The 21,538-nt window shown below is 46.1% G+C and overlaps 2 long non-coding RNA genes across 2 annotated transcripts in view; one reads left to right on the forward strand and one right to left on the reverse strand.

Moving 5' to 3' along the window:
* Positions 1 to 21,538, forward strand: part of LOC310848924 — an 87,767-nt gene that overhangs the window by 18,561 nt on the left and 47,668 nt on the right. The window lies entirely within an intron of this gene.
* On the reverse strand, positions 272 to 4,656 carry LOC310848910. The gene is made up of 3 exons (XR_014566677.1): positions 3,598 to 4,656; positions 3,350 to 3,486; positions 272 to 3,017 (listed from the first exon to the last, which is right to left on the reverse strand). It is a non-coding gene; the product is annotated as an uncharacterized lncRNA (long non-coding RNA).

Genomic DNA, 21,538 nt, shown 5'->3' on the forward strand with positions numbered 1-21,538 from the left:
TTGGCAAATTATTTTGCTTGCAGGCTCTTCAGTCTATTGCATGTGGTAGATGAAAAACAGCAGCTGCATGTGGTAGATGAAAAACAGCAGCTTCCCCTGGATCCTGCCTCGTGGGTGGTGTGACATCCCATAAAGCACTGGTACCCTTTCCTGGGTCGCTCCCCTGGTTCTCTGCCAGTCTACCACACACCCTTCGGAACCCTGACAGTCCTTGACATACCACCTGCCAATCATTGGAACAGTGTTGTTCCTCCCTGTTTCCTTGTGTGTCTGAGAAGACTCCTGGGCCTTGAATACACATTAGTTTATGTATCAACCGAAGACCCAGAGGTTTTCAGTTCAAGTCCCCTGCCAGTGCCAATCCCCTGGAATTCTGACTAACCATATTGCTAAAATGGAAACAGAAAGGGAGCCAAACTCCTTGAGCTGAAAGCAGCATTGAAGTCAAGGACTTTCAGGCAAGGAACATTATGAAAAAAATAATATATACAACAACAATTAAGCAATTATGCTTCAGAAGCAGAAACATGTGCCTTTGATTTGGTGGACACAATTCCACTTTGGTGTAATCAAATATAGAACATATTATGTTAATTAAGCTGTTTCAGTAAAGCAAGCAGGTGCTGATATTTGTACAACTGAATCTCAGCGTAAGTGCTCTTCTATAATTGCTATCGCACACCTGCAGCAATAATGCTTAAATAATTGTAATCATGCATGAGCATGTTTTTATAATTATACTTTCAGCAAAATCCATAGTTGTTTATAGGAAAAGATAGCTCATATCTCTTTACGTTAACACTACTGCAAGCTATCATTCACATAAGTACAAGTTGCCTGGCAACTTGACTCACTCATCGCAGTACCCAAACTGTTAAAATAGTTCCCCATCACCTAGAAACCTTGAATTTGGTACAGGACAGGTCACATTGATTACTAGAAACGGCCAAAAGCAGAACATTTACAAATCTGAAGAAGTAGCAAAAATATACAGGAACGTCCCTAAGGGCATGAAATCCCTCCTACCGCAAAGGGACTGAGCATGCTCACTGGACACAGAAATTCAATCCTTTGACATCACTAAAAAAAAGAGAGGACATACTATTTTGCTCTCCCTTTCTAGGGTTCTTTATCTTCAAAGCCAGATTCAGATCACACAGCCCTTCAAAGTGAGGGGTGCCCTTAGTCAGAGGACTGCCCTCTGTAAAGTGGGACACATCTACAAAATCTTTGATGCAGACTGCTGCTGACCCCTGTGCCTCAGACTCTGAAAACAGGGTGTCTGTTAAGACACGGTATGAGCAAAATATATTTCAAGCCAAAGAACAAAGCTTCTTTGGTGTGTGAGTTTTAAAACTATTTTATCAGCCTCGAAAGCTCAGATAGCACAAAATATATCATTCCTTGGGGGCTCTTTCACGGGAAAGAAAGCCAGCCCAAGTAAGACAAATGAGCTCCCAGCCTTCAGCTCTGAACTGCCAATATACAGGTGATGTCAACCTGTGAGGTTGAAAGTCATGGATTTCATTATTGCAGCACATTAAGGCCAAGAGAAAAATCTAATTTGCTGCTGCATCAGTGACTCTGTGCTATAATCAAATGAAGGGGGTGGGGGGGGACATTAGTGCAACATATTAAAATGGAAGCATAGGGAAGAAGGGAGTGATTTAAAAAAAACAGCTCTCATTTTGCTGAACACCTCAATTTCTTTTGTCCACAAGACTGTAAAAGAGAGCCTTTATAGATATATTTCCCTTATTTCACATGCTCAGCTTGCAAGAATTTTGCTGTCCAAGAGAGATTCTGAGATTGCTTGGTCTGGATGTATTTACCGTCAGAAGATTACAAGAAACATGTAAACTTGCACGCAGCTGGAAAAGCTGCCGATATGTGGTTGCACTAGGTGTGTTCCTCAGTGATGAAAGGTTTAGACAGGTTCTCGGTTTATCCACCATCTGTATTCTTACTACAGATGGAGAGTTGTATCCAACACAGTTCTGTGTGAAGCAAACCCATGGAAGTGAATGGACCTAAGTTCACCATGTACATCAAGTCCAGTGGGTCTACTCTGAGGAACACCAAAACTGTATACAATCCTTAGGCTCTAAGTAGCCTTGACATAAGCCACAGAATATTGAAGGTAAATGTAGGTGCAAGGTCCAAACTATGATGGAGGCATGTTGGGGAACCCCCATTGGGGTTGCCGTCTAAACTGGGGAGGGCGGGTGTCTGCTGTCTGCATCCGGAGGAAAGCCTTTAAATGGGGAACCTTGGGAGCTGCGCTTCTTGGAGCCACCCAAAAACAATGTTGCAGGAAGGCCTTGTGTAGGGAGACCACAAAAGCCCCTTCACCCGCAGAGATCTCATCAATAAAGAGGCCTCTGCTGTGTTGTATGACAACCACAACATGGTTGTATTGGTCAGAGACCAAACTTTGCTTCACCATGTCTTCAGTGTAGCCAAAGATGGCATGGATGTGGCAGAAGAGATGCAGAATTTGGCCTTGGGGGACTCTCTGCTGTTAGTGGAAGGACACTTCCCTCTGGGAAAGACAGAGTTGAAGGACACAAAGCCCAACTCTCGGCAGAAACCAAGCCAGGGCCTCCTTGCTGCACCCATTTCCTCCTGGGTCAGTCCCCCTCACCTTGATGCAGATAGCTCCAGCCACTTGTGGCATTCTGCCAAACTCCTTGTTCTTAAGAGCAGCGGTGATGTTTTCCACCATGGGAGGGATCCACCAGTATCACTTTCAGGGACACATTCCTATCCCATGCCTTGAGCTCCGTTTGCCAGACCATTAGGATGTCACTGTGTTCTTCCTCTTACCTCACCATGGCAGACAATCCCTGGCTGAAATTCTCCGGGCAGAAAAACTGGTCTATGATGGCTGTCTCTAGCTTCTCTCCAGTGGTGCTGAGAAGGATGTGCAGAAGTCCCTTAGCCTCTCTGTATTCAAAGCAAGGCCAGTACTACCAAGAGGGTCATTGCCACAGGCTTTGGGAATCAGGACCCCTTATCTGGAAAAAAGAAAAAGAGCTGCTCTCAGCAGGATAGCATCAAAAGATCCTGGTTTTCTGTACTGTTCGGTATTTGATTATTGTAAGTCAGAACACCAAGAACCAAAGTGGAAAACCATGTTTACAAGGCTTCCACAGAAGTTGATATTTCCAGAAATTGTGAATTATGCAGATCTGCCTTGACATGCAAACAGCATGAAATTCATTCCCCATTCTTGCTCCCTAGTAGCCGCCTGAAGGAGAGCCTCCCTTGGAAAACCGAGTGGACTGGAAACCCCCAGAGGCTGAAGGGGAAAAGGACTCCACTGGCCGCTTTCCAACGCACAACTCACCTGTGGAATTCCTGGTCATAGGGGACGTTGACAAGCATTCCCAGGAGAGCGATCAGCAGCTGTGGGAAGCTCTGGCGCACAGCTGCCTTGTATTCCTCCATTCTGAGGAGGGCGTGCAACAGGCTGGTCAGATGTTGCTGCAAGAATGAGAGGTGCAAGTCACTTTCCCTGCTTTTATGCTGAATACAGAAACCCCTAGATATTACGCTGGGGAGAAGGAAACCAGAAAGCAGGTGGTTTGTCCTTACCACTGCGGTGGCAGATTCCACCAAGGGGCTTTGGTACAGTTGCTCGGCCTCAGATGGAGTAGTTGTTGTTGGTCGGCCGATGCAAAAACCTCCTGCCATATTTTCTCGCAGTCACTGTGAATGCAGATTCAAGTCTTCTGCTTGCTGCCATGCTACAGAGAGAAGAAATCGCTCTTCCTTTTGAAGGACCTATGCATGGCTATGGTACCACAGCAGGAGCCCCCCAAAACCTCTGTCTGTTACCACGAGGCAGCAAAAAAGAAGGGTAAGAAGAGGAAGAAATTTGGAGACAGGCTCGTGACACTGTGGGAGGTATTCAAGCACTTTCTCCAGGTGATGGCAAGCTATGATGAAGAAAGCACAGACAGCCACATTTCTGGCCTCCACTGTAGGCCCTTGGGTGATCTTGTAGAAGGCCTCCAGCAGCACCTCCACTTGTCAGAGAAGAAGGAGTGGATTACATATGTGGGAATAAGCTTAGGTCTATGTTCTCTGGAGAGGGACGCAGGTGGCGCTGTGGGTTAAACCACAGAGCCTAGGACTTGCCGATCAGAAGGTCGGCGGTTCGAATCCCCGTGATGGGGTGAGCTCCTGTTGCTCGGTCCCTGCTCCTGCCCACCTAGCAGTTTGAAAGCATGTCAAAGGGCAAGTAGATAAATAGGTACCACTCCGGCAGGAAGGTAAACGGCGTTTCCGTGCACTGCTCTGGTTCACCAGAAGCGGCTTAGTCATGCTGGCCACATGACCCGGAAGCTGTACGCCGCCTCCCTTGACCAATAAAGTGAGATGAGTGCCACAACCCCAGAAGTGGCCACGACTGGACCTAATGGTCAGGTGCATGTCATGTGAGCGATACTCACTCCCATTATCAGTCATTAGCATAGCTGGTGCTCTCTGGAATTTGTTCTTCACCATAGCAAGGTAGTTCTTGAACATTTCCATCATTTTACTCTTTTCCTTGAAGAAATATGTTACACAATACTTTCAAAATCATCAAGAAAAAATAGTATATACTTGTTCTTCCCTCAATTCTTTGGCCCACATAAGTCATTGTAGACTGTGGCAGTTCAGTGCAAGGAGGAAATGAAGGTTTGACAGCTTTCTCAGTAACACATCTTACACATTTTGTTGGTGCTGAGTTGCACTGTGCAGGGCCATCTTAAGCATATCTGGCGCAGTGGTACAAAGATCCCTCTGGTCGTCGTTGTCGTCCCCCCACCCCCATTTCCCAGAGTTGTCAACTTTTTTTAAGGGGGGACCCCAAAGTTGTTGACATTTTTTAGGAAAGGTTCCCCAGAGATGTTGACCTTTGTTTAGGGAGCTGACACCATGCTTACACATTATCTCTGCTTGGGAAAAGAAAACAGGAAACATAAACAAACTTTTTTTAGTTGCTCATTTATTACAATGCACTTATCTATACAACACCACCGCGTTTTGTTTTTTTCTTGTTTTTTGCAGATAAGACAAATTATTTTATTATGTAACACCTTGTTTCTAACAATGTTGATTTCTTTTTAAATTCAGATTTTTAAAAAAATAAAATCTAAATGACTGCAAAGCTAGTCCAACAGTTCTTTTTTCATAAAAACAATCCAAGAGGCTCACAGCAGAGCAAAGCCAGAAATTATAGATAAAGCCTAAATCTGGCAACAGACAGGAAGGGTTGGGTTTTTTTCTTAATCTGATATGTGTGTTCATGTATGCATGTGTAAAAGAGAAAGAAATCTATAAGCAAGTGATGCTATGCAGCAAGAACTAGTTACAGTGGTCCCTCGGGTTACAGACGCTTCTGCTAACCCAGAAATGGGACGCGGGTGGCGCTGTGGGTTAAACCACAGAGCCTAGGGCTTGCCGATCAGAAGGTCAGTGGTTCGAATCCCTGCGACGCGGTGAGCTCCCGTTGCTCGGTCCCTGCTCCTGCCAACCTAGCAGTTCGAAAGCATGTCAAAGTGCAAGTAGATAAATAGGTACCGCTCTGGCGGGAAGGTAAACGGCATTTCCGTGCCATGCTCTGGTTCGCCAGAAGCGGCTTAGTCATGCTGGCCACATGACCTGGAAGCTGTACACCGGCTCCCTCGGCCAATAAAGCGAGATGAGCGCCAGCTAGGAGTGCCCACCTCTCTCTCTCTCTCTCTCTCTCCCCCCCCCCCCAAGTGGGAGCCAGCTAGGAGCATAGCTGTCAACTTACAGATTTGAAAATAAGGGACCAGCAGCCTTGAAAATAAGGGACCTGCAGCCTCACCTGTTCCAGGCACTCCAGTCTTCCTGCCCTCCTGCAGTCTGGTCAAACTCATGCTGGTAGCTTCGAGAACACTGTCCAACCAACTTTGTAACCAGAGGTTCAAATGAATAGAATCTGAATCACATGCACCACAAGGCCTATGCAGCCTCAACTTAAGATGGCTCCCTGGCCTGGCTTTGCACTTTGCAACAAAATGGCACCCAGCATTCAAAAAACCTCTCAGCTTGCATTAACTAGCCACACACAAGGCATGCAAGCTCCACCCCCCAGTCGTTCTTAGACTTCTTACTGGGTGAGCAACACAGCCAAGCAACACAATTGGAGCCTCCCTCCTCCCTGGCCGGCAGGGAGGGAGGGAGAGGAGCTGCTTCCTTTGAAATTTAAGGGACATCATTTAAGGGACATTTAAGGGACATCCATCAATAAGGGACAGCAGCGGGACATGGCGCTGGAATAAGGGACTGTCCCTTCAAATAAGGGACACTTGACAGCTATGGCTAGGAGTGCCCATCTCTCTCTCCCCCCCCCCCCAAGCTGGGAGCCAACTAGGAGTGCCCATCTCTCTCCCTCTCCCTCTCCCTCTCCCTCTCCCTCTCTCTCTCTCTCCCCCCGCCCCCAGCCCAGGCAGCCCCGGAGGGAGGGGATACAAAGGGGCCTCCCTGAGCCAGACGCTGAGAGGAGAGGAGAGGGCTGCCCCAGAGCGGGGAAGGGGAAGGGAGCTTTGGCCACCGAGCACTGCTAGAGTAATAATAATCAGACTATAGTATAAATCTGATATCCATTATGTAGAGATATAAATGAACCCTCTCTCAGATTCACATATGCATATAATAGAAGGAATGCTCTGTTCAAAATAATATTCAATCGACTGCAGTACAGAAACCTAAATTTTCCTTTCCAGCATTCATTCTCGCCTTCCAAAAACTTGCGCAAAGCTCAGCCCTTTCTTTGACTTTGGATCGCTTTGTCAAACTTGGTGATGCCATTAATCTACATTCTGGTCCACTGGACATGGCAACGTCCACTTACCTTGAGGAGTCTTTTGGATGCCATCTTCTAATGTAGTGACTGAGCGAAGGTCACTAGAACCAACCTGGAGGTGCTGAGGATGCCAGAACCTCCGTTCAAACGGTCACAAGCTCCGTTGCTAGGCAACAGCCGTAAATGACATGGAATGCACAGCCATCATGCCAAGGTTCTAGGTGAGTCAGTGTGGCCTAGCGGTTAGAACAATGTTAATCCCATGCAATTCAAGGGTGGTGGTATACATTTTCTTTTACATGCGCAGTTTTTCTTATTATTTTTATCCTGCTTTTCAGACAGATGTTGTCTCCTAAAGCAGCTGACACTGATTATTTTTTTTTCAAAGGTGAGCAAGTTCTGTCTTCAGATTATGGAACCTCAAAAAGCCAAGACACCCGATGGAAGGGATGTGGAAGAACAAGGCACATTTTGCAAGGCCCAAGGAAAGGCCTGAGTTATGTCCACAGGCAAGTCATGTCCTTCTGGGGCCAAGCAGACCTTCCCCACCCTGTTGTAAACAAAAATCTGCCATTTTCCCTTATGGGGTATCCAAGAGCCCATATAGAGTCCTTATGTAGGTTCCCTATTGGTAGGAGAAAATAACAGAGGCCAACCAGAGAATATTGAAAAGCAAAGCAGCTAGTGAGCCTGATCTTTATTGATCTGTTGCAACAGGGTCCTCACTCACCACACGCAGGAGGGAGGAGGAACCCAGAACAAAAGTGTGCCTGCCCTTATATGGACATTTTAAATTCCCTCCCTGGAGTCCAAGACCACCCCCAGAAACATCACACATACATCACAGAAAGGGTGGTCTACAGCAGAAATCTGAGTGCTTTGTTTATCTCCTGTCTGCCAGGTTACCTGTTTAATGGTCACTTGACTGGATTGCCTGGGGAGCCTGGCCAGTCTTTTGTAATGATAAATACTTAGTTCCCGAGCCAGGTCACAGGCTCACACCCTATTCGTATCTTAAATGTGCCCTTAAGACGGGATTTGTGAAGAAAAAGACAACGGGGAGGCTTCTCCATTTTCCCCTGACCTTGCAGAGAAAACACTTGGTCAGCCTGGGTATCAAAAATGGTTTCGGGTCGGTCTTCCTTTGCTGATCTATGTATGTGCTTGGTTGGTACACTTATGAACATTTAACATATATCTAAGACCTCAAAATTCCTATCACAACCCACAGCTGTACTTGGACAGGGATGCAGCAACTGACCTTATAGCCCTTCGTGCCCAACATCAAGGGGGGCTGGGGAGCTCAAGCCGCTCTCAGATCCCCCTGGGGGGCTTCTCTTGTTCCCACAGGCAGCAGGCAGCCCCTGGCAAATGCACAGGCTCACCTGAGGGGCTCAGTTGCAACCAACTGGGGAAACAGGGCGCAAGGCCTGCTTTATATACAGTTCTGGCACCTCCTGGCAACACCCACCTGGTGCAGGATTGGCTGCTTTGTGCCAGGCAGCCAGTCACAACGCAGGCTTCAGAAGCCTGTCCTGCTTTGTGATGCGGACTCCAGCTGAGAGCAAGAGGTGCTAAGAAACAGACAGAGCAGCTGACACCCCCCACTTCCCTTGGAGCAACAGAGTGCAAGGCCTCTGCATTGCCCCACAGACCGCCAAGGTCTGAAGGAGGCTGGACTGGGGAGTCAAGAGCCTGTCTGATAGGAAATAGAATTACAGCCATCCTTTCAACTTTCTTTGGAGCTACAATGCAAGGCCTGTGCTGGGCCTAGGGTTGCCACCTTTGGTCGGGCAAACTAAGAGGTGGGGTGGGAATTGGGGAACTAAAAACTATGTTACCTGGTGCAGATATGACTCCAAAGCAATCCATTGCAATGATCAAATGGAGGCTCTCAGTAACTGCAAACAATCCAACAGCAATATTGAAAGGAAATGCGCCCCACATGCTGAATTTCTGCCTGCCAAAAAGATGGCAGATGTAGAAACCCAGCCAAAAAAAAAAGGAAGGGGGGTGGGAGATAGCAACAAGTTCTGCTTCTCTTCCTCGCAGAGCTTTGCCTCTAACATCCTAACATGGTTCACATAACCCAGGGGTCAGCAACCTTTTTCAGCTGTGTGCCTGTCCACCATGCCTCAGCCCATGTGGTGGGCCAGACTATATTTTGGAAAAATCATAGAATCATAGAGTTGGAAGAGACCACAAAGGCCATCGAATCCAACCCCCTGCCAAAAAAATATGAATGAATTCCTATGCCCCCACAAATAATCCAGAGATGCATTTTAAATAAAAGCACACATTCTACTCATGTAAAAACACCAGGTCTCACAAATAACCCAGAGATGCATTTTAAATAAAAGGACACATTCTACTCATGTAAAAACACGCTGATTCCTGGACCATCTGCGGGCCGGACTGAGAAGGCGATTGGGCCGCATCCAGTCCACGGACCTTAGGTTGCCTACCCCTGACATAAGCCCTCACACACACCCCTGAGAGCTCCAATACAGTGGTACTCGGGTTACATACGCTTCAGGTTACAGACTCCGCTAACCCAGAAAGAGTACCTCAGGTTAATAACTTTGCTTCAGGATGAGAACAGAAATCATGTGGCAGTGGCGCAGCAGCAGCAGGAGGCCCCATTAGCTAAAGTGGTGCTTCAGGTTAAGAACAGTTTCAGGTTAAGAACGGACCTCCGTAGCGAATTAAGTACAGTGGTGCCCCGCAAGACGAATGCCTCGTAAGACGAAAAACTTGCAAGACGAAAGAGTTTTTCGTTTTTTGAGTTGCTTCGCAAGACAAATTTCCCTATGGGCTTGCAAGTTTGTTTCCTTTTTCTTTAATGTCTTGCAAGTTTGTTTCCTTTTTCTTAAAACCGTTACTACCCAGGGTGCATTGCTTGAAGAGGTGCTTCGCAAGATGAAAAATTCGCAAGACGAAAAAACTCGCAAAACGAATTAATTTCGTCTTGCGAGGTACCACTGTACTTAACCCGAAGTACCACTGTATATGAAGCTTATGATGCTTTAATGCCATGGGATGGGCAGATTATTATTATTATTTATTAAATTTGTATACCACCCTTCAGCAACAGAACCCTAAATGTCAGAAGCCCTCCTTTGCAGCCTTCACCCATTCTGGAGGTGAAAATAAGCCAAGAGAAGCCTTAAACACACAGCGAGAGTGACACAGAGCTTTGTAAGCAGAGGCTGCTGCTCCGGGAAACCTCTTGCACCTCTTATTGGATTATCTGCAGATCTGAGAAATCTGAATAGAGGAGGGGAAGCGCAGGCTGCCACTTGGAAGAGGAGAACCTGATGAGGATGCTGCAAAGGGAGAGAAAAAGGAATCGGCTTCAAATCCACATTAAACTCCACTGTGGACAAGAGCTTAGTTTTCTTTGGAACAGAGAGCATTGGAAACCTCCAGGATCTTTTGAACATTGCAAATTTAAGCAGAGCCTCTGTGTACAGACCGTCCCACAGTTTCCAGCTAAGACAAGCTAGCAACTCTCAGCTCCCAGACGCTCCCTTTCGCGAAGATCAAACTGCAAATGGGCTTTCCCCCCCTCCCAAGACACAAACATGCAGAGCAATGATCTTCGACTCTCCTCCTGCAGGTGAATTGCCCCTTCGGGAAACAATGCACAAGCATTACAAAATATTAATGTGTTTGTCAGCTCCCTGACCACCCATTCGCAGTGATCAAGCTGGCCAAATTCAGAGCAACAATACATGTGACTCAGTGTGTCTTTAATTCAGACAAGGCAGCTTTTCAACAGCTCCCTGCTGAATTTCAGCAGGCTTTCCCTCAGCTCTTCTCTAGGCAGGTGTACGCGGAGAACTAGCCAAATCTGCATGGAGATGTGTTGGTCCATTGCAACCTTCACCCTTCAGACACCCAGGAAAACCTCTACTCAGATTTCAATCAGCTTCATTGTCAAATAAAAAAATGTAATCAGACACAACATTTCACAAAAGGTAAGGAAGGGAGGGGGGATGTTCCAATCATATGCAAAGAAGATGAAGAACAAATATAGGGGGCTGTGAGTTGAATCATTAAAAAACGGGGTTCACTTGAGGTTAATTACACCATTTTTATCTGGCACAGGGTAAGGGAAATGTTTTCAACTTAAATGTCGCATTTTCTTGCAGCCATGGGCTACATACATGTCTCTCTCAGACTGTGCCAGTGGTTGTAGGTCAGACAGTGCCCAAGGGCTTCTCGACTGGTGCCACCCCTCCCCACACTCCCCAGGAGATCCCTGGGTGCTTATTTTAGGGGTAGATGGGTGTTGTTCCTGCTTTTCCATGGGAGCCAAGTTTGGATCCCATCTGCGTTGCTCCCTGCCATGCTGAATTGCCCCAAATCTACAGCCCTGGCCAATAAATGTATAAAATCTCCAAATTAATTTTATAGATCTACTGTTCCAATAGGACCAGAGCAATAGATTTTGTAGATCCCTCTTCAAGGACAGTGCATCTTGGGTAATTATACAATGGTAGGCTGCCACCACAGATAGAAGCCAAGCTTGTCTTCCATTCAAAAGCAGCAGTGACACCCATCTAGGACTGAAATACCCAAGAAGTCCAGCAGGGAGGGTGGTGAGTGACAGCAGGACCAGGCCAAGTATCTGTTCTATAAAGATTGTCTGTTACATATGTATATGGTCATCGTGTTGCCTAGACATTGTTGACAATACCCAACCTGGCTGACTGCTGGCTCTTGCCCTTATACTGTGGTAAAGGTAAAGGGACCCCTGACCATTAGGTCCAGTCGTGACGAATTCTGGGGTTGCGGCGCTCATCTCGCTTTATTGGCCGAGGGAGCCGGAGTACAGCTTCCGGGTCATGTGGCCAGCATGACTAAGCCGCTTCTCGCGAAACCAGAGCAGCGCACGGAAACGCCTTCTGGCCTTCTGATCGGCAAGTCCTAGGCTCTGTGGTTTAACCGAAAACGCCATCCGTGTCCCTATACAGTGGTACCTCAGTTTAAAAACAGTCCGGTTTAAGAACGATTTGGTTTACAAACTCTGCAAAACCAGAAATAGTGTCTTGGTTTGAGAACTTTACCTCGGTCTAAGAATGGAATCTGAACAGTAGAAGGGCACCAGCTGTGGGAGGCCTCATTAGGGAAAGCGTGCCTCGGTTTAAGAACGGTTTTGGTTTAAGAACGGACTTCCGGAACAGATTACGTAAGTTTGTAAACCAAGGTACCACTGTATTCTTATTTTCAATTTTCCTGAGGTGAGCTTCATTAATTAAAGTCTTCTGGTAGAAACCAATATGTTTGGTCTTTCTTCGTCTCTTGCTTCCTGGAATCCTGTGGTTCTAGGACATTACCTGAAGTAGACAAATATTTCTGACTTGGGGAAGAAAAAAATCAGAGGTTCTTCATGAACCATTTGTGACTATTTTAAGCTCCACTGATCTCAGTGGGCCAGCTCCAAAAGTTGTCTGGATCTGGCTCATAGTCTCTTTAGTCCAGCTCTCTGAAGGATCGAGATGAAAAAAGAAGGAATCCCTTACCACACTCAAAAGAACCACTGAACCATTTTCGCATTTCCGGATTCTGTTCCATTCCAGCCTCAAGGGAATGAGGAGGTGGTGGAGGTGATGGGGGGAAAGCCCAGCCCTGTCCCTACAAGTAATTCACACCACCCACCCAACTCCTGGACCCCTGGGTTTACTTGAATGAAAGATCCTTTGGACCCACTCAGGGTGCTTTCCATTTATTTCCAATGCAGTAGCCGAGCTTGCCTGCAGCAGCCAAAAACAACTGGGAGGCTGTGACACCTTAAAGACTAGCCGATTTATGACGGCCCAGTTTATAAAAGCTTGTGCCAACAATAAATCCTTTTCCTTTATTATCTTCAGTCAATATCTACAAAGAGCGGTTCGGCGTGGGCTCGCTGCCTTTCACCAGAGATGGGGAAAGGGCAGCTAGGAAGCTGCCAGTGGTTTGGAAGTGAGCCTGTTGATGCGGCAGCATCTAGAGGTAAAAGGTAAAGGATTCCTTGACGTTTAAGCCCAGTCAAAGGCGACTCTGGGGTTGCAGCACTCATCTCGCTTCAGGCCGAGGGAGACACCGTTTGTTCACAGACAGCTTTCCGGGTCATGTGGCCAGCACAACTAAACTGCTTCTGGTGCAATGGAACACCGTGACAGAAGCCAGAGTGCACAGAAACACTGTTTACTTTCCCACCGTAGCGGTACCTTCCGGTATTTATCTACTTGCACTTTGACGTGCTTTCGAACTGCTAGGTTGGCAGGAGCAGGGACTGAGCACTGGAGTTCGCTCCGTCGTGGGGATTTGAACCACCAACCTTCTGGTGGTCAAGCCCAAGGAGCTCAGTGGTTTCAACCACTGTGCCACCCGTGGAATAATAATAATAATAATTTATTATTTATACCCCGCCCATCTGGCTAGGTTTCCCCAGCCACTCTGGGCGGCTTCCAATAAAATACTAAAATACAATAACCTATTAAACATTAAAAGCTTCCCTAAACAGGGCTGCCGTCAGATGTCTTCTAAAAGTTTGGTAGTTATTTTTCTCTTTGACATCTGGTGGGAGGGTGTTCCACAGGGCAGGTGCCACTACCGAGAAGGCCCTCCGCCTAGTTCCCTGTAACTTGGCTTCTCACAGTGAGGGAACTGCCAGAAGACCCTCGGCGCTGGACCTCACTGTCCGGGCAGAACGATGGAACGATACTCCTTCAGCTATTCTGGACGGAGGCCGTTTAGGGCTTTAAAGGTCAGCACCAAGACTTTGAATTGTGCTCAGAAGCATCTAGAGCACTTTCTCATGCCCCAACTGCTGTCTTTGGCTCTCGTCATCTCCCCCCAGCCTGCTTTGGAGGAGGAGACCCTTCCAGGCAAACATGATGCACCTCTCTATTGTGGCATCCAAACTGCATGGGACTGCAGAAAATGAATCTGTTCCTTTGCAGCCACATCTCTACCTTGACATAGGGGGTGGGAAGCGTGGCAGCACAGCTTGAGGAAATCAGCCTTGCAGGCCAAATAAGAACCCCTCTGCTGTCGCAGAAAGTAAGACCCATTTAACTCAGTGGGACTTATTTCTGAATTAACAGGCTTAGAATTGAAATGCAAATGTGTTCTGCGGTAATGTAGACTGAGATCCATGCTTATTAGGGGTTTCGGGGTGGCAGGAAGAACTCAAGCCATTTTGCTTTCGAGTCAAATAAAAGCTGGTAGAGCTTAAGCTACAGTTGAGCTGAAATTTCTCAAAAACCTTTTTCCCCCCTCTCAACCCTCCTTACTATAAAAGGGCCACTTTGCAGAATTTCTCCAAGTATTCCCCACCAGTTTTTCATGTGTATGGCAATCGCCACTTCTCACGTACGTGCCCCATAGTGACCGTGGGGGAATTGTGACAGACTTACGGTGGCCAGTTGCAGCCACAACAACGAAAAGCTAAATGGGTGTAAGCAAAGAAGGTGAACTGGGTTCGTCCCCATAAAAAAATCTGCCAGCAAACAGAGTGAATAATTTTTAGAGGATATGTGCCTGTATCTGTGGCCTAAGCCATTCTTGCAGTTTACTCTCTATATAAAGCTGAAGCAGGAGCAGCTGATTTACCGTATTTTTCGCTCTATAAGATGCACCAGACCACAAGACGCACCTAGTTTTTGGAGGAGGAAAACAAGGAAAAAAAATATTCTGAATCTCAGAAGCCAGAACAGCAAGAGGGATTGCTACGCAGTGAAAGCAGCAATCCCTCTTGCTGTTCTGACTTCTGGGATAGCTGCGCAGCCTGCATTCGCTCCATAAGACGCACACACATTTCCCTTTACTTTTTAGGAGGGAAAAAGTGAGTCTTAGAGAGCAAAAAATACGGTATTTATTTCTTCTCATTTACTCTTTGCCCTCACTGTGCCCTGTGTGTACATTTATAAATAAAACAAGCACGCCAAAGTTCTTCAGTGCTCTCACATCCAAAAGGAAATATATAATATATTTTACAATTTTCTTTTTTTTTCTTTAATAATTATTGGGGGGGGTTAAATACATCACAGTTATCGTTCTCCATCAAAAATATACACAAAAGAAATACTGAAGTGTTGGAAATAAAGTTGTATAATGAAGTATTGAGACTACCCTCTACCCCAACATGGGTCCTCTACATTTCTGTATTAACTGCATATTGAATAATCTCTAGTTTATATTTACCCATTATTTCTGTTAAGTTGTAGGTGAACATATCAGACGACACAGTGATTCTTCAAACAGCTCTTGTTTATTCAGAGACCAGAAGAGAACTGAACTGAAGGCCTCAGTCAGCCTGCTTATATAGAGCTCCAGTACAACGTTACTGTAACAACTTTCTAAAACTATCCAATCACTGAACGTCACTTTCGATCCTTCATTTGCATAACTATCTACAGTATCCCCCTGCTGGCCCAGGGTGAGAACTTCAGTACATAACAATTTCCATAAGTTATGTCACATTGCAGGAGTCATTCAAGGCCTGACAAATATCTGAGGTGTTTACAGTGCTCTTTTAGATATTGTCTAAATATATCCCACTCTCTCTTAAATTTTTGGTCATCGTGATTCCTAACTTTCCCTGTTAATCTTGCCATCTCAGCATACTCAAAAGGAAATAAACCACGTAGTGTTTCTCCCTGGACCTCTCGCCACTCAGAAGTGAGGAAGACTAAAAAGTATGCTTTTTCTTTCTAACTATTACATTCACTCTAGGCTTGTACATTTGTTTCAGACAAACACCAAAATGAAGTGGGTCACATCAAACAGATTTGGGGTTTGTCCAAGCTGAAGAAGGATCTCTCTGAAGAGCCACAAGCCAAAACAGGGACCTCTGAGATCTATGTGTTTAAAAAAAAACTGTGAAAAGTGCCTGCAAAATTGCAAACATATCTCCCCAGGTTTGTCCTATAAGGAAAATACCACGGTGCAGAGAGTTCTTTTGTGACGGACAGCTCTAGTTTCTAATCAGAAGGAACAAATTTCACAGGGATCTTCAATCACAAATGCTTTGGGGAAGGGACACTGAAGTAATAAATCACCTTGCTCTTGTCTGTTCTGCCCTCTATGATCGTTTTGTGCTAGCAGCCCTTGTTTGGAAAACGCTGAATATACAACTATTTCTGCCTCTGTGCCATGTGCCCACACATCCACAGAACATAAGCCTGCAGCTGTTTTTTCATTTATCAGTTTGCTAGTCCCAGCACCCATCCTTCTGAAATTTAGCAGGTTACTATCCTAGGGGCTCCTCTTCAATGCCATATTAATAACAAAACTCTTACTTACAAAACCACTAGGAGAAGTAAACCCCTGTTAGTTCTCTGTCACCAAATCAAATTTAAAAGGTACCTATGAAAACAAAAAACAAAAATGGTTCTATTTGCAAGTTGGCAGGCTCTATCCATCGCCATGTCTGTAAATTTCACCCATTTCTACAAAAAAAATCCATTAAAAATTTCAGCATTATAATGCATAGGGAAGGCAATAAGCCCTTTTGCTGAATTAGAGTTCAGCTTTGGACCATGAGCTAAATCGGAAAGCCTTCAAATTCTTTCAGACTAAGTTGGTCTGCTTTCCAGAGTGGGGTCCAAACCAAATCTTGTGGTCTGCAAATCACAAACAAATGTAGATTAATTAAAACTCATGTACCATTATTTCTTTTAACTTAGCAGCAGTCCTGTATAGAGCAAGTTCTCTTCATGTGTAGGGCTAAAATAATCTGTGTTTCTTTAAATATACAACAATTGCAGCATTTGTTCCTTTTCTTAATGTGCAAGAAAAATCAACAAAATTATCTGATGCAGCAGGTTGATTGCAAAGTTTGGTGATTTATTATTTTTTTTACTTTTGTTTCCCAGGCACTTGGTGCTAAGAGGGAACTGAAAATGACAGCTCAAAAGTTATCTTGCATTTAAATGCACAAGAGCAGCACTGTTGATTTTTTAAAAGCCTTCCCAGTGGTTTACAACCCATGGGACAGTTCTGTCCATCTCCTACGTTGCCCTTCTTAATGTTGCCCCAGGACTGCAGCTTTCAGTTTCAACTGAGCTAAACATATTACTGTGCTTGCCCAGGTCCCATACAAGCTAATTCTAATAAATTTCCCCCAAGAAATTATGCATAGGATTGCATCCTCAATGTCTTAAGGCACAAGAGCTTGAAGCAATATATCTTCAAGAGCCAGCGAGGTGTAGTGGTTAAGAGCGGTGGACTCGTAATCTGGTGAACCGGGTTCGATTCCCCGCTCCTCCACATGCAGCTGCTGGGTGACCTTGGGCCAGTCACACTTCTCTGAAGTCTCTCAGCCCCACTCACCTCACAGAGTGTTTGTTGTGGGGGAGGAAGGGAAAGGAGAATGTCAGCCGCTTTGAGACTCCTTAAAGGGAGTGAATCCAAACTCTTCTTCTTCTTCTTCTTCTTTGAACACCAGAGAGAAAGATGTCACCTTCGTTTGCCTGGCTGAGGCTCTCAGCTGAGACAGAGCCACGTGAGCAGTCACCCAGGGATGCCAGCTACAGCCTGTACTGTTTCAGCGTGATCAGGAAGACTTTGCAGGCGTCACTCTGTTCAAATTCAGAAGCCCTAAAATATCATAGTCAGGAGTTTTTTCATTTATCTCCTTCCCATGTCCTCTGTCCAATCAGCAGCTGGTGCACGATGCAGTGGCCTGGTATTGGGCTGGCAGAAATGATGATTGTAGGAAACAAACTATGTTTTTGGCACCTTAAAAGATTAAGTAGGTGCGCACAGCACAAATACACTTGGAGAGTGACACTCAAAAATGAACACATGCAGAAAGAAAGCGAGCTGCAGTCACATGATGCAGATACAGTGGTACCTCGGGTTAAGAACTTAATTCGTTCTGGAGGTCCGTTCTTAACCTGAAATGGTTCTTAACCTGAGGTACGACTTTAGCTAATGGGGCCTCCCGCTGCCGCCACACAATTTCTGTTCCCATCCTGAAGCAAAGTTCTTAACCCGAGGTACTATTTCTGGGTTAGCGGAGTCAATAACCTGAAGCGTCTGTAACCTGAAGCGTCTGTAACTGTAATGGCTTTTGGGGGGCGATGCTTAGTGTTACATGTAGATTCTGGGGGGACCCCCCAACCCCCCAAAAAAACACCCCATAAATTAATAAATGGTAGAATTTTGTTTATTTGGGATGTGAAGGGAGAAATACAAGCTGCTACACAAAACGACCTAGCCAAGCTTGGGCCATTAAGAAACAATACAGGCCACTGAGAGCCTGAGATGCAAAAACACCTGTCCTTCCCCCTTGCCCCGAGGTGCAAACAGGGACTGTGGGTTTGGAAGGTTGCCATGGTAACTGGGTGTGAGGTGACAGGAAAAGAGAGGTTTTAGCAGGGTGTTGTGGGGAGAAATGGAAGAAGAAAGATTGGGATCCATCTTGGGCAGGCTGGCTGAAGGCTGGCTGCACTGCTGTGGGGGACAAGCTTCTCTTGCAATGGCCATGCTGTAAGATCTGGACTCCCTCCCCGCAGACTGAAGGTGTAAACAGGTAAATAAACCATACGATGGTCTGCGCCGTGTCTCAATTCTCCAAAGGAACACAGACCCGGAGTGAGTGCCTGGAATCCCATGGGCTCTTGCTACTGCTTGGCTGAGAGAGGGGGAGGCACCCAACTTTTGTAACATTAGCTTCCTTCGTAGAACAAGGAAGTCTCTCATAGCGGTGGACAGACCAACTTATTGCCAGGCCTTGTCAGTTTCACCCCCAGAGTGGAGACATGAGTTTCCACATTTATTTGCCTTTAAAAAAGAAAGCCCAAACTTGAATGCATGTTGAAATATGATTCCTAAGCATATTTTCTTTCAGAATGTGTGTTTGAAAAAGGAACGCAGGCAGCTGCTTCCTACCAGGTCAAACCATTGCTCTATCTAGACAAGTAAAAGGTAAAAGTAAAGGACTCCTAGGTGGTTAAGTCCAGTCAAAAGCAACTATGGGGTTGCGGCGCTCATCTCGCTTTCAGGTTGAGGGAGCCAGCATTTGTCCACTGTCAGCTTTTTCAGATTATGTGGCCAGCATGACTAAACTGCTTCTGGCACAATGGGACACTGTAACAGAAACCAGAGGGCATGGAAACGCTGTTTGCCTTCCCGCTGCAGCGGTACCTATTTATCTACTTGCACTGGCATGCTTTCAAACTGCTAGGTTAGTAGGAACTGTGACAGAGTAATGGGAGCTCACCCCATAATGCGGATTCAAACTGCCGACCTTCTGATCGGCAAGCCCAAGAGGCTGAGTGGTTTGGACCACAGCGCCACCCGTGTCTTATCTAGACAAGTATCATCTACTGTACCTGGCAGTGGCTCTTCTGGGTTTCCAGATGGACTTGCCCCCAGTCCTGTCTGGTGATGCCATGAACTGAACCTGAGACCTTCTGCATGCTCTGTCACTGGGCTGCATTTTAGCTGTCAAGAGCTGCATTTCACAGCTCACAGAAGTCCCAGATCCAGCCGATAGTTAAGTTCTACACCTCTTGGACCAGTATGGGATAGGATCAGGTCAGTTTGTATCAAGAGTTGCAGGGGTCTGGTTCCTCCAGCATAGGGTTACCAGACATCCCCGGTTCCCGGGGACAGTCCCTGGATTTGCAAATCTATCCCCAGAATGTCCCCCGATTTGCAAATCTGTCCCCAGGAAACGTGGCAGCGGCAGTCTCAGCAGCCCAGAGCCAGCCTGGTAGCGCAGTTGGCTCTGGCTGGCTTCAGGAGCTGCTTGCTGCTGCCGCCACTGCCGAAGGGGAACCGGGGATGTCCGGCGGTACAGATCTCCTTCCCCTTTTGTTTTGACAGATTGGAGGAGGCTTGGAAGTCGTGGCCGGGCGGCCGTTGCCCAGGAGGTGTGCAGGGCACACGGTTTCTCTGCCAGGCAAGGTGCAAAGCCCTTCTTTTGCACCCTGTGAAACATAAATGCACAGAGTTTTTAAAAAATGGGGCTGCGGCCACCCGCCCGCGACTCCTGAGCCTCCTTCAATCAGTCAAAACAAAGGGGGAAGAGGGAGGAGATTGGGGGAGGCTCGGGAGTCGCGGGCGGGTGGCCGTTGCCCAGTTTTTTAAAAAACTCTGTGCATTTATGTTTCACAGGGTGCGAAAGAAAGGCTTTGCACCTTTATACAATATTCATGTGTGCTTGGGCCCAGAGTCTTTTGCCTCACTATCCCCACTACTAACTCCTTGTTGCTACTCAGCTTCAAAAAAAAAAAGTGTCCCCGGATTCATAGAAAAAAAATCTGGTAACCATACTCCAGCATCCCCAGTCTTACTAGAGGAGATCCAGGGGGAAGCACAGAGTGAGAATTCGGTGCAATTGCTTAGCAAGAATTAAACCTCCTACACCCACCTTTCAGTGCCCTGGCCATTGTGTATTCCAGCCAACGAATGCAAACCCACTTGATAAGCACCAGCAATTTAGTTCTATTAAGTTGTAAGTAACATATATTGTAGTTAAATGAATTTGATGTGTATCAGACTATCTATATTTAGGTTCCATTTGTCCAGTGCTGATTTTCCAACCCCAGCTTAGGCCCCTTCGCCACAAAATGTCTAGCTCCAGGCTGTTTGTCTCCTAGCAATTATCAGTGATGACACTGCAGTTAAAGAACTCCTCTGGCTTAGTCCCCCACCTCTCCTGTTTACAGAAGGCAGGCAAAACCTCTTCTTTCCAGAGAGCAGTTGTTGTATTTCTGGAACAGTAAAACTGCTGCTCTTTGTTGTTGTTTGCGAAGGTTGTTGGTGTCGTTTGCAGGATTATTTGCTGAAGATTGTTTTAAATCACTGTGGTTTGTTGTGTTTTTATTATTATGAATCACTCAAAAGCAATAGCTACAAAGCCATCAAACACGAAAAATAAACTAAATACACAAGTAAAAAAAAAAGGTAAAGGCACCCCTGACCATTAGGTCCAGTCAGATTCCACCAAGTCTGTCATTGTTCAGAGATGAATGAGCTGAGGCAGGAACCAGTAAAGCAAGGCAGGTCTTTAATATTCTGTTGCAACAGAAGTCTCACACCCATCCACTTCCTTTGGTAGGAGATGGGGACCTAGAACAAGGATCTGCAAAAATTGTCCCTGAAGATCAACTAGCTGTGGCCACGAGACCCTCACTCATTGAAGTTCTGCTAGCAGCAGGTTTTATAGTTATTTATCTCCTTGGCTCTGGGGTTATATAGCTCCATGCATTCTGACATTTCTCTGATAAAAATAGGGACGTCTTAAGAGAAAGCGAGACATTCCGGGATCAAATCAGAAACCGAGACAGTTTCTGTAAATCTGGAACTATCCCTGGAAAATAGGGATACTTGGAGGGTCTGTATTTAATGAGGTGGCTGTCTTCCTATTCTCCTTCTTCTTCTTCCTTCTAAAAATTCCTTGCCAGGCTCAGCATACACCAAGTTTCTGAAACCTGCAACTCCATCCCCCCCAAAAAAATATTTCACTGAACTTGAGAGTGTAGTGGAAAAATTAGCTTCTTCTTGGGTGAGAATTTTACCTGAATTATATGAAAGACCATGCTAAACATGGGCCTAGCCAGGATTTTTGTTTGTGGGGGCAGGCCTTTGTGGGGGGGGGGGCAGAACCTCAGATTTGTATTGATTCTGATTGATTTAGGGTGGCATCTTCCCCCTGCCCCACCCCTTGGCTACACCCATGATGCTAAAAAGCAAAACCCCCTTAATAAAGGA

Source organism: Podarcis gaigeae (genome assembly GCF_964106915.1).
Source record: "Podarcis gaigeae genome assembly, chromosome: 7".
NCBI classification, from domain to species: Eukaryota; Metazoa; Chordata; class Lepidosauria; order Squamata; family Lacertidae; genus Podarcis; species Podarcis gaigeae.